Genomic DNA, 14387 nt, shown 5'->3' on the forward strand with positions numbered 1-14387 from the left:
CGTTGCACGTGCAGAAGTGCCAGTAGTTCTCCATAGTTGTCAGGACTGTGCCAGCAAATTGGACAGCTGGCATCTATAAATACAGCTATATCTGTTAATAAACATAATCCCAGGGAGGACACCAAAGAATGCGAGTGCTTCTTCAGGAACAAAACTCCTTTTCTCTTCGTATTCAGGGAATCCCTAGCCTAGGCAACGGTCATTTAACGGGGTCAGCTGGGCCACCGCTCTGCAGAATGTCCCGACAATAGGGATTATTTTTTTTACACACATATATATATATATATACATACTTACACATATATATTTACACATATATATATATATATACAGCACTTATAATACAGATAATGTTCTATATATGCAGAATAACGAAGCAGCTATTGCTTTATAATTCACAGTTCACAGTAAGTACGTGCGGTTACTCGACTTGACGTCATAAACCATGCTGCAATGAATCATGAGTGTGTTTGTTTACTAAACCAGCGTAAAGAGAAAGTCCTTGATGCTCTTAACAGTAAAAAAGTTAATTAATTTATTGTTTTATAATTCCTGGGCAGCGCTGAACCACAAGCCGTGTGACAAGCTGCTGGTGGATCCGGCATTACTTGCCAAAATTCTGTTACAATATTACGAGTGGACATGGAGTGACATCATACTCTGCCCATATTACATGGCAGCGTTGTGACATCATTCCACGCAGAGTGTTTATAATACGTCGAGTGTCCTAATATTGAGACACATGGCAAGTATGAAGACCATGGTGTCTGAACATAGATTAACCTTATAAATGCCCTACCAGCCCATCCTCCTTTAAAAACAAAGTTAGGGCATTATCCATCAAGCATCCCGATAATTCTCTGGTCAAATAAATAAATAAAAGTTTAAGCTTGGATATAAAAAAAAATAAAACAATTTCGGAGCCAACAAAGGTGTTAAAGGTTCTGTTCCACCTGCTTAGCTCAATTGGCAACTAAATGCTGAATTAGAAACATACATTGATTATATATATATATATAGTTAATAAATTAATTCATCAATATATTAATGGTTATTGCGCAGAAATAATTGCCCTTTACTGTGAAATTTTAGATTTTTTTTTTCCCGGGAACTTTGTCATGTAGGTTGTTGCCATGCAGTGGCGACTCTAGAAACAATATATAGGGGGGGCACACAAGATACCACAGTCAAACTGGGGGGGCATTAATAATTTCCAAAAGTAATGTGCTATGGAATTATACTTTTGTTATTGGGCTAAAATAATAGTTGATCATCATTTTCCACTAAATGATTTCAGGGCCTTGAACGTTTTGTCCCCTGAAGTCACTACAACTTTAGGAGGGCATTTTATCTCTGGATAAATATAAATTAAATAATTCCTACTGTAAGTTAAGTGCCAGGAAACAGATGACCAAACACACACACCAACACAGGCTCTGTCACACCGACACCCAGACACACACACCAGGACAGGCTCTGCCACACCGACAACCAAACACACACACCAGGACAGGCTCTGCCACACTGACAACTGAACACACACACCAGGACAGGCTCTGTCACACCGACATCCAAACACACACACCAGGACAGGCTCTGTGACACAGACACACACACCAGGACAGGCTCTGCCACACCGACAACCAAACACACACACACACACACCAGGACAGGCTCTACCATACAGACACACACACAACAGGACAGGCTCTGTCACACCGACACCAAGACACACACACCAGGACAGGCTCTGCCACACTGACAACTGAACACACACCAGGACAGGCTCTGTCACACCGACACCCAGACACACACACCAGGACAGGCTCTGCCACACCAACACCCAGACAAACACACCAGGACAGGCTCTGCCACACCAACAACCAAACACACACACACCAGGACAGGCTCTGCCACACCCACATCCAAACACACACACACCAGGACAGGCTCTGACACACTGACAACCGAACACACACACCAGGACAGGCTCTGCCACACCAACACCCAAACACACACCAGGACAGGCTCTGCCACACCAACACCTATACACACACACCGAGGACAGGCTCTGCTACACTGATAACCAAAAACACACAAACAGCAAGACACAATCTACGTCACAGACGTCTACATCAGGATGGATTTTTCACACTGCATTGTCGTTTATACCCCCCTTAGTGTTTTTGCCCCCTGTGTATTGATGCCCTGCTGCCCATATATATTAACATTAGCCCCAGTTGCCGATAGCAGGTATAGATCAACACATTAACACACAAACCAAGCTTTGCATGTATAGATCAACTGAAATTCATTTGTGATCTCAAATAAACAGAATCAGACATACAAATCCTGTATTTGCAGGTATATAATAGTATATGAAACGTAGCATTGCAGGTATAGATCAAATAAATACATGGAAACAGCATTGCAGGTATTAATCAACTGAATAAGACATATTAACCCTGTATTTGCAGGTATACATAAATAATGTATGGAAACATAACATAGCAGATATGGATCTACAGAATAACACAAAAACCCAGCTTTGCAGGTATAGATCAATTGGAATTCGCAAAAAAAAAACGTAATTAAAAGGTATATTTAAAACCCCCTAAATTACAGGCATAGATCACAGGTTGCATACCCCAAAGCCAGCCCTGGCGTCCACACTGCAATCACACTCCTATCATACCCAGGCAACCAGTAAATGCTGGTACCTAGGCATGATGGGACTGTGCTGTTAGCAATCACACTCCTATCATGCCAAGTCAGCCAGTACATGCTGGTACAGGGTGGCTGTAAGTGATGTGTAGACCCCATACTGCTGGCAGCATCAATACACAAGGGGGCAGCTAGCTAGGTTTCAGCATTACACATCCAACCAGTAAATGCTGGAACCTAGGCATGATGGGACTGTGATTGCTGTTAGCAATCACACTCCTATCATGCCAAGTCAGCCAGTACATGCTGGTACAGGGTGGCTATAAGTGATGTGCAGACCCCATACTGCTGGCAGCATCAATACACAAGGGGGGCAGCTAGCTAGGTTTCAGCATGTACTGGCTGACTTGGCATGATAGGAGTGTGATTGCTACAGTCGGATGTGTAAGTGCTGGAACCTAGGCATGATGGGACTTTGATTGCTGTTAGCAATCACACTCCTATCATGCCATGTCAGCCAGTACATGCTTGTTGGACGCCCCTGCCTTATCACTTTCTAACCCCCTCTCCCTCCCTTATCACTTTCTAACCCCCTCTCCCTCCCAGGGGAGGGCTGGCAGCCTAAGGCCTGGGGGGCAAGTCAAGTGAAGTGGCTCCGCCCCCTCGCACTCACCTTTCACCCCTCACACTGCTCCCATCACTATGCGGCCATCAGACTGCTGGAAAACTGATCTAAACGGCCGCTGGGTGCTGATGCCACCGGCCGGAGCTACTTTAATCCTTTTTTTTATTTATTTAATATGCCAGATCGGCTTGCCATATTAAAAATAAATAAATAAAGTATTAAAGTAGCGCCGGCCGGCAGCATCAGCACCCAGCGGCCGTTTAGATTAGATTTCGGGCGGCATGGGGGGCAATTGCCCCCCCGGCCCAGCCCGCCCCTGCTCCCTCCCTAATCACTTTCTAACCCCCTCCCTTATCACTTTCTAACCCCTCTCCCTACTCACTATCTACCCTCCCCCTTTGTAGTTCTCTCACCTTAAGGTCCAGCGACGGGAGCACGAGGCTTCTGTCTTCGTTCTCTGCTGCGGTGGCCGCTGCTTCACTGCTGAGCGCCGAAATATGACGTCATATTTCGGCGCTCAGGATGAAATGCCGGCACCGCGACGGAGGTAGAGGCCTCGTGGAGGAGAATGGGGGGCGCCGAGCGGTTCCTAGGCGCCCCTCTCTCTCCTCCGCATTAAAAAAAAAAAGACGGGATTTAAAGTCGCAGGGGGGCAACAGGGGGGGCAAGGATTAACCTAGGGGGGGCAATTGCCCCCCCTTGCCCCCCTGTAGCAACGCCACTGTTGCCATGTAAACGTAAGAAGGTTTCTTAAAGGCTGACAAGAATAAAATAGCAGATCAAGTAAGGTTTACTTAATTAATGTTTGATTAATTAACTGAAGTGGAACAGCACATTTAAACTTGATTCACAAAATGATCTTTGCTAAGTCAGGGACTGTACCCCAGGTGTACTAAATAACGAGTTGTGAGGGAGTTGGTTAGTTGTCAACCTTCCCAATTTGTCTCGGGTCATCCAGAGCGTGTGGCTTATGGCCGGGCAAATGCCGGACCTGTTTCTTCGAGCCACAAGCGTTTATGCATCCCACATATTGCAGGGGGCAGCATTTCACATGTGCTCGTCAGAACCATGTGAAATGTATGTGTGTGTACCGAAAAACATGGCCTAAGCGATCCTCCTAAGCCAGGGGTGTCCAATCTGCGGCCCTCCAGCTGCTGCAGGACTACATCTCCCATCCTCCTCAGCCAGCCCCTTCGCTGAAAGAGCATTATGGGAGATGTAGTCCTGAAGCAGCTAGAGGGCCGCAGGTTTGACACCCCTGCCCTAGGTGGACCCAAGCTACCATGTGGATTAAGCATGGCACATGAACGCATGTCCTCCTGATGAAGGGAACCTAGAAGTAGCTATAGAGATGGAATTAGATAAAAATTGCATACCATGTATAACATTTCACTGAAACATTGCGCATGCGGTTTTCCCACAAACAATTACGAAGCACATAATACATACAGCGCTATATAAAATAATAAATAATAATAATAAATGTGACTTTTTAAAACCTATCCCTTGTATAATCCTGTTACATTTGCCGTTTATGTTACATTTGTTGCATATAGTCAAAAAAACGTGAAATGTAGCGTGCATTCCGTGAAAAAATTTGCCCGAAAGGACACGAGGAGCAGCCACCGTGTCCCCCCCCCCCAATCAAAATATTCACAAACAACTCTGCTGGCACAATATAATTGATTCACCTAAAAAAATGGAGTTAGAACAGAGATTTCGTGGACACAAAACAATGCAAACACTGAGCGGTCTTCCCGTGGGGCAGAAACCCATGTGTTATTGATAAGACTTTAAAAAGTTGCTCATTAAAAAAGTTACATTGTCTAGTGGGAATTTATAAAAAAATAAATACATGTCTCTAATATATTTTTTAGCAGAGCATAGATGTTTTTTTGGTTTACATGTTCCAGTCTCATCTACAGAGCAGATTTATCCAACTATGCACCTCACAGTTTATGCTAGTGCTGTACTGTAACAAGCTAGAGCTACACTCTTTTAAACATACACACAATATCTAACAACATGCACACACATGCTAACACTATACATATATAAAAGCACACACTCTAACACGATGCACACAAACATACTCTGGCACTATACATATACACACACACTCACAACACTATACATATACACACACACTCACAACACTATACATATACACACACACTCACAACACTATACATATACACACTGACTGGCACTACAGTCACCCTCTTCACCGCCCTCCTGCAGGAAAGTATAGGGTGCCATATTTACAATGGTAGCCCTGGCCAGTTTTTACCCCCTTGTCCCGCAAAACCCTGGAAACCACTAGAAGTGGTTTCTAGTCGCCATGGCGATCCCTGGCGCCCGGGGGTTGTTGAGCCCTGCGTATGGGGAATGCATAGGTTTAAATATTAATATTAATCTTATTTTATACATGTTCCTGGTGACACTCCGAGCATCCAGCAATAGGTGACATAGTTGTTTTTAAATGAATCACTAATGAGAAATAAGAGCGCTTTTTACAATGAGAAATTTTAAACATTTCGGGGCGGATGGGTTCCCACAACTTTATACCCAAGGGGGCAATTTCAGGACACTGATAGCACATACTGTATGGTAACCTTTATACATTATCATGAGAGAGGATAGTATGATTTTGTGTAGATATCTTTAAAAAAAGTAAAAAACAAAGCCACCTTCACATGATTTATAAATATACCAAAATATTTCATCTTATAAACTGGCTGGGTGCAAACTACTGTAAGCCTTCCTGGTGCTTTTACCATTTGGAAAACATTGCCATGCGTGTGTGATCTTATGCATCATTAATATATCATTTAGTAATAAATGATTAGATACACGAGCCATTGAACCAGACTGTTCACAACGTTCTAATTCACCACACATATTTAGTATTTGTTATGTGGAAGCTGTCGGGACAGATGTTAGACGATACAAATTATTCCATATATTGTGCCAGCAGAATTGTGGAAACATGGCATCATCAAAAGCAATCAAATCCAAACTGTGTCTTTCCTCCGTTGTATTGGATGCCAGGATGGTGATGTCATAGAAGGGACTGGATATTGGTAATACCTAATTAGTTGATTTCCACTTAATCAGCAAACGAGCTGATATGCAAAAATACTCTGGTTGCTGACTTTTGCCTTTAATCGGGTACAAAACAACCATTATGTGGCTATTACATAAAAATCTGCCCTGCGTGATTTTAAAAGGGGATATCTGGGGCTCAAATGAGCTATCTGAGTGTTGATTGGATTTAACAGAGGTAAGAAACGCACGATTATTGCTTCAATGACCTGTCAGATTAGTACTTTACACTGCGAGTACAAACAACAAGGCTTTTTGGAGATCAGCTGGAACAACATCTTACATTTAAAGTCCTATTTTCTAACAATTGGTAGACAGATCTAACGTTATTCAACGCACCATTAACAGGTAAAACAAACACAGCAAATACACATACATCCAAACACCTTTAAACCCCCCCACACACTTACAGTTAACAGTTTCATTGACTTTTGTCAGAAGCAACAATAACGAATAATAAACGTTTAATAATGTTTAATCATTGCAACTATGTATCAAGATTCAAAGCGAGTGTAACGTGCATGTGCACTAATAAACAAGAGATGCATCCCTGTTATATCCCTGATAAAAATATAAAAAAGTACAGGTCCCAATACTGATCCCTGAGGTACCCCACTAGTGACAAGTCCTTCCTCTGAATATACCCCATTAACTAAAACCTTCTGCCTCCTGTCACTCAGCCATTGCCTTATCCATTCAACTATTTTAACATTCAAAGCCAAACATTGCAATTTATCTATGAGTTTATTATGAGGGGACGTGTCAATCACCAATGTGATGATGATGATAATAATGTGTAAAGTTTTAAATATATAAAAAACCATATATATTGTCCTGTATCAGTTTCAGTTAGTATCAAGGTGATCTGGACAAATTTTTATTGTTCGTTTAGCTTAACTGAACGGAATTGTTTCATTACTTTCATCAGCTGCCCAGAGACAATTTTTTTCTAACTAGTCTAGACGGGTCATTAAACTATAAATACATGTGCCATTTAGACGTGCACCCTAAAAAAAGTGAATATAATTTGCTAATAATCACAATTAATTTATAATATATGAAAAAAAATCTCCCATTTTTAAAATGTCCAACTTTACTAAAAATACCATTTCTCGTTTTATCTCCAGGAAGACCCATTCAACCCCGATGCCTATACAGTTACAGGCAGATTTTATAACATACCAATAACCAGTCAGAAAGAGGAGGTCAGTAGCATAATATTAAATAGTATGGTTTGACAGTTATTAGTGGAAAAAACCTAAATTATTATTAAAAAAATATTTATTATATGTTAATGGACTGACTAGATTTAAAAAAAAAGGTGTTTTTATGTTTAAATAGTTCATTTTTTCGTCCATTGTATTATATTCATCTTCCGTTATTATTGTGACATAGTGTTGTCCAGACTCAATGCGTATTGCACAGAGCGTCAAGGGAGTTTGCAATAAGGTGTGTGTGGGTGAGTGTAAGCGTGAGTATGTGCACGTGTGTGCATGTGTCCAGCTGCCTGTGTGCATGCACCAAACTAATATAAAAAAAGAGAGAATTGTATAAATTAGACAAATAATTGTATATATATATAATTTTTTATGAGAAATGTGATTAAAAATCTACAGGATGTTTATGAAAAGGATATCTGTGAAAAATATTTTCTTTTATTTTGTACTTGCCACTGTAAAAGGAAAAAACACTTTGATTATTGTCAGTGCTTTCACGGTGAAGACGTGTTACCATATCACTTGATTTACTGTTGAATGTTTCACCATTGAACGCAATGCCGTATATTCTTGTACACATAAACTTGGGGTTTTTTTTTGCTGGTGGTCTTTCAAACTTAACCCTTTCAGAGACAGGACCAGATTAATATTGTAGTTGACTGTAGGCACAAAGATTTCTGAAACTCTGCCACACCAAGGAAGCTATATATCGGCTGCAGGCAATTGTGTTGTCTGCCTTTTTTGGTAGAATCCGGTCCTAGCCAATGGGTTGATTGGTCAGCCCTCTAGGCCTGAAAGCGTTAAAAATGCTTTTTTTTTTTTTTTTTTTTTTTTTAAGAAAAAAAATTTGATATTATATTGGAAAAAAATGTAAAGAAACAAAAAGAAATCACTGGCAGTTTGTATGTATGTGAAATGATTCCTATACAACACAGAGTTTTATTCTTATTTGATATGCTGCTACGTTATACAGACAAGTGTACTTTGATATAAATAGATACTATTTCTGTATATAAATATATATGTACACATTTATGTTAGCAATACTAAAGTGGAGTGTATGTTTGTAACGGTTTGACAGCAAGCTATAGAAAGCGGTATTAAAATAAATTTGAGACTAATTTGGGGAGATCAATGTTCTTTATTAATGAAAAAATTTAATCCTAGCCCAGTGAAAATGCGCCGGGAGTGTAATATTTTAAAGGTATAGCAGCAACTTTCTGGCCTGTGGAAAATATAAGCAAAGTTGCCCTGTAAAGCAATGGCCACAATCACTCATACCGCATGCCACCAACGAACCCTGGCTCGCGGTATCTGATACACGGAGACTACGCCAACAAAGCACTTTGCTCGGTCCGTCACAACAGCATCCAGCACTTACTGTAATGAAAAGTCCTTACACTTACATCACCATTCTTGCCATTTGTCCCTCTTTATTATGAACAGTTGCCCTTTTCTTGCCACAATGTCTTTTATTTATAGGCGGTCAGAATGTTTGCTGTGTGTGAGGGTATAACAATGTTCTACAACCCTAAAAGTCACAATAATGTGTATAGAAACCACAGAAAAATAGAATTTTTTAATTAAAATACATTATTCTTCTTGTGTAGTTTCATTGGCTATAGTAGGTCATCAAGTTACCCTCTTGATACAGAAGTGACCATCTTAGCCAATTCTGGTAAGTATCCTGGAAGGAAGAGGTGATGTAAGCTAAGATATTGTTAGTAGATAGTCTGACATTTACATATAATTTACCTTATTTTCGGGTGTATAAGACGACCCCCAACTTTCCAGTTAAAATAGAGTTTGGGCTATACTCGCCTTATAAGACTACCCCTCTACCCAGGATACAACAACCAGCCAATCACGGCAAGCGATGTACCTTACCGGTGATTGGCTGGTTGTTGTATACAAAGCCTGCTTGGATTGGGTGGGTCAGCTCTCCCTAACATATGCCTGTCCACACACACATGTATAGACATACACTGCCCTCACACACCCCTTCCTTTACACACATATATACACGTACACACCAGCTTACAAACACACATATACACATACACTGCCCTTACACACACCTGTCCATACACAGACATATACATACATACACTGCCCTTACACACACATATATATATCTACACATACTAACATACGCCTGTCCATACATACACATTTATACACTGCCCTCACCACACACCCCTTCCTTTACACACACTATATAAATATATATATATACACACACCAGCTTACAAACACACAAATACCTACACTGCTCTTACACACACCTGACCATACACATACACTGACCTTACACACACATATATACACATACACTGCACTTACACCCCTTTCTCCCCATCTCTTACCTTTCTCATCTAATATCTTCCATCCGCTGATCAGGGCTAGTTGGGGAGCTCACTATCTCGGCGCGGCCCTGAAGACCGGCCCAGGGGAGGCAGCTTCTCCGCTCTCCCCTCCCCTAGAGATAAGTTTCGGTAAGTTTCAGCACCCGGCGTATAAGACGACCCCTGACTTTTGAGAAGATTTTCATGGGTTAAAAAGTCATCTTATACGCCGGAAAATACGGTATATGAATTTGGCTGTGTTCCTGGAGTTGGTTTTGCTACAACATATACAATGTTTTGTTTAAGATTTTTCTTACACAAATATGCAGCCAATTTGTAGAACGAGAAGGATGTAAACATACATTATATCAAAAAAAGAAAAGAGAGGAAGGAAAATAAAGTAGACCTTGTGAATGAATGCAGACTTTATTACCAGAAGTATGCGGACAGCCCAACTAATTATTGAGTTTAGGTGTTTCGGCAACATCCATTCGTAGCAGGAGTATGAAATGAAATACATTGGCAGTAGAATGGGTTGTATGAAGATCTCTGTGACTTTAAACATGACACAGTCATAGGATGTCACCTTTGCCACAGGTGAATTTGTGAAATCTATGCCCTCTTAGCGCCTGTCCACTGTGATTATTGTGACGTGTGAGCATCTAACAGCTCAGCTGTGATGTGGTAGAGCACATACACTCACGTAGCGGGGCCGCCAAGTAAGTGATTAGCACGTAAAAATGCCCTCACTACAGAGTTCCTAACTGCCTCTGGAAGCAGCATCAGCACTAGCACTGCGCGTCGGGAGCTTCATGAAATGGGTTTCAATGGTTGAGCATCTGCACACAAGCCAAAGATCACAATATGCAATGCCAAGTGGTGTAAAGCACACCGACGCTGCACTCTGTACTAGTGGAAATCTGTTCTCCGGAGTGATAAATCATGATTCACTATCTGGAAGTCCAATGGAGAAATCTGGGTTTGGCACCTACTGGAATACATGCTGCTCACTGTAAAGTTTGGTGGAGGAGGGATATCGGTCTGGGGCTGTTTTCAATGCTGGAGCCCCTTGGTTACAGTAAAGGGTAATGTAAATGGGTTACACCCCTGAAATTCCCCTCCCTAGTCTGCAGTGCTACCCCTAACCAATTTATGGTGCTATTCCTGGGAGACAACAATTTTTTTAGATAGTCTCTCAATTATATATATATATATATATATATATATATATATATAAATTACTGTATGCTTCCCAATTCCTTGTCATGTCTTTTACCGTGGCAAGGCATCGGTTCTGGCTTCCCACTGACATATTTAAAAAGTTCTGACCACTTACATAGTTACATAATACATAAGGTTGAAAAAAGACCTAAGTCCATCAAGTTCAACCCTTCTACCTAACCTTCCTATTCTTCATCCAAAAGAAGGCAAAAAAAACAAAACCCTAATTAAGCTCCTTCCAATTCTGACATCAGGGGGAAAAATTCCTTCTTGACTCCAAAAGGCAATCGGATTTCTCCTTGGATCAAGAAGCTGTAAAATATGAATTCTATTTATAGCACTGTATGTCTTGCCTTTTTAAAAAAATATCCAGACCCCTTTTGAAAGCATCTAATGTATTGGATAACACCACCTCCCTTGGCGGTGAATTCCATACCTTTATTGTCCTCACTGTAAAGAATCCCTTCCTTTGTCATCTATGAAACCTTTTTCAGCCTCTCTTCATAACTAGTATCTCCCAATCCCCTTATTAATATTGTAGCCCTCCTTAGCACTTTCTAGTTCCATAATGTCCTTTGTCCCAGAATTGTACCGCATATTTAAAGGTGAGGTCTTACCATTGACCTGTAAAAAAGGCAAGATGATATCCTCCTCCTGTGAATCAATACTTCGTTGAAATGGGTACCTTAATCAGATTAAAGAACTCTAGGTAAAAAAAACTAATTCTGATGAGGATATGACTCCACAAAGACCCGTGTTTTATATAAAGAACCATAATATATTAATAAAATGCCTCCTATCCATTTTGAGAACACACCTACCACCAATACCTTTTTTAAGTCACTGATTAACACTAGTATCAGGTTATTCTAATTCTCTATTTCTCTCTATTCTAATGCTGAATCTATTATGCATATTCTATAGGATCTGCATCCACTCAACATTGGTTTTCTGCATTAAATCAGTGATATGAGCATCAGTGACATACTGATAATATTATCAACACCTTTGCAATGCTGAATGTTAATTTATGTTTTCACATATCCTGGTCTTATCACATTGTACCACAGTACATTTAGTTGCTTCATGTGACAGTCATGACTTGAACAAAATCAAAAATTCTGTGTCATGACTCTTTAGGGGACCTCATAATCAAGGTCTACCACACCTATCCAATAAAAAAAAAAACAGAACCAAAAATACAAGTGGACATGAAGGTAGAGCCTTGGAATATCACCATGGGACTAGTCATTTATCAACAATGCTCTGTCTATCACCCAAACAGGGCCCAGGCTTTAAGCATGTTTTGGGCACCAAAATTTCTGATAGCAGCCTTTTTAAAGGCATTAGTATTGCTTGAATTAGCAACACTTTCTCTAACTTCTAAGGCGAGTGGTGTATTCTCTCTGTTTTATTCTATTTGTTGAATTCAAATTATTTTTGTTTGTTCAGAATTTTGAACTAATCCATTTGATTTACGTTATCCTTTAGATCTTGTATGATGAATACGGGACATTTCCTCTTATTACAGTAGAAACACTGCATCAGTCCTTTGTTCAAAACTGTCAGCCAGGAGTCTGCATTTAATTCTCTTTATATTCCTGGGAAGAATAAGGGGGTGATTTAAGGGCAACCTTTTCTTAATCACAGTCACACTCATTTTAACCTTTCCTAGTAAATTTAATCCTGTAATTAATGAACCATTTTAGTAGCCCTTCTCTGAACTTTCTCCAACATATCTATATCCTTCTGGAGATACGGTCTCCGGTACTGTACACAATACTCCAAGTGAGGTCTCACCAGTGATCTGTACAACGGCATGAGCACTTCCCTCTTTCTACTGCTAAAACATCTCCCTATACAACCAAGCATTCTGCTAGCATCTCCTCCTGGTCTATTGCATTGTCTGCCTACCTTTAAGTCCTAATTACCCCTAAATTCCTTTCCTTCCACGTTGAGGTTATGACAGTATCAAACATTCTATACTCTGCCCTTATATTTTTATGCCCTAGATCCATTACTTTGCATTTATCCACATTAAATGCCAGTTGCCACAGCTCTGACCATTTTTCCAGTTTACCGAAATCATTTGCCATTTGGCTTCTCCCTCCAGGAACATCAACCCTGTTGCAAATTTTTGTGTCATCAGCAAATAGACATACCCTTCCATCAAGACCTTCTGCAATATCACTAATAAAAATATTAAAGAGAATGGGTCCAAGTTCAGACCCCTGAGGTATCCCATTGGTAACAAGACCTTGCTCTGAATATATAATAATTATATAATATAATGGGCACAACATTCATTGATTTCCTATCCTCTGAGAAAACTCTCATTATCAATGATCGGTTAAATAAATCCGGTTTTGCTAATACATCACCAAGCTCTTTTAACCCTTTAAGGACCAGGCTGATTTTTATTTTTTTGTACCCTTTGGGGCCAAGACTGTTTTAACACTTTTGCGGTGCCCGTGTTCACCTGTAGTTTTCTCCTCACCCATTTAGTGCACCCACACAAGTAATTTTTTTTTTCAGGACAAGAAGGGCTTTTTTCAGATACCATTTTTGATCATATCATCTAATTTCCTATAAAAAAAATAATAAAATATCATAAAAATTGGAAAAAAAAAAAAAATTCTCACTTTTATTTGAAAAATCTTTTACTCGTGAACAAAACCTGCTAAATAGATTCTACTATTTGTCCTGAGTTTAGAAATACCCAATGTTTTTTTTTCTGCAAGTGATCATAGATCACTTTTTAAGCTTGTTTAATGAAATTACGTGCCAGACACGTCATTGGTCGTTACCTGACCGTTTTTGTCTGACGTTCCTGGCCCGTCATTGGACATTAAGGGGTTAATAACTTTATTATTAAGGGGTGTATCCCATCAGGCCCCATTGATTTATTTTCTTTCCGTTAGACATCTGAAGTAGAACCTCCACCTTGATAAACTCACATGCATCAAATTACTTTTTTCTTGGCATCCCTTTCCTTCATTTTCATCTGTAAAAACTGAACAGAAATATTCACCGAAGCCGTCTGCTGGACCTTTTCCCCTTCCACATACCTTCCTTCTTTTGTTTTTAATCTTACCACTCCTTACTGTTTTCCTTTCCTTTTCTCATTTATATATCTAAAAAAGCATTCCATCTCGTTTTGTTTTTTTTACTGACTGGGTAATTTTTTCTTCTGTGTGCGCTTTGGCAGCT

Source organism: Sceloporus occidentalis, unplaced genomic scaffold (assembly GCF_023333645.1).
Source record: "Sceloporus occidentalis isolate IW3139 unplaced genomic scaffold, rSceOcc1.0.p SCAF_84, whole genome shotgun sequence".
NCBI classification, from domain to species: Eukaryota; Metazoa; Chordata; class Lepidosauria; order Squamata; family Phrynosomatidae; genus Sceloporus; species Sceloporus occidentalis.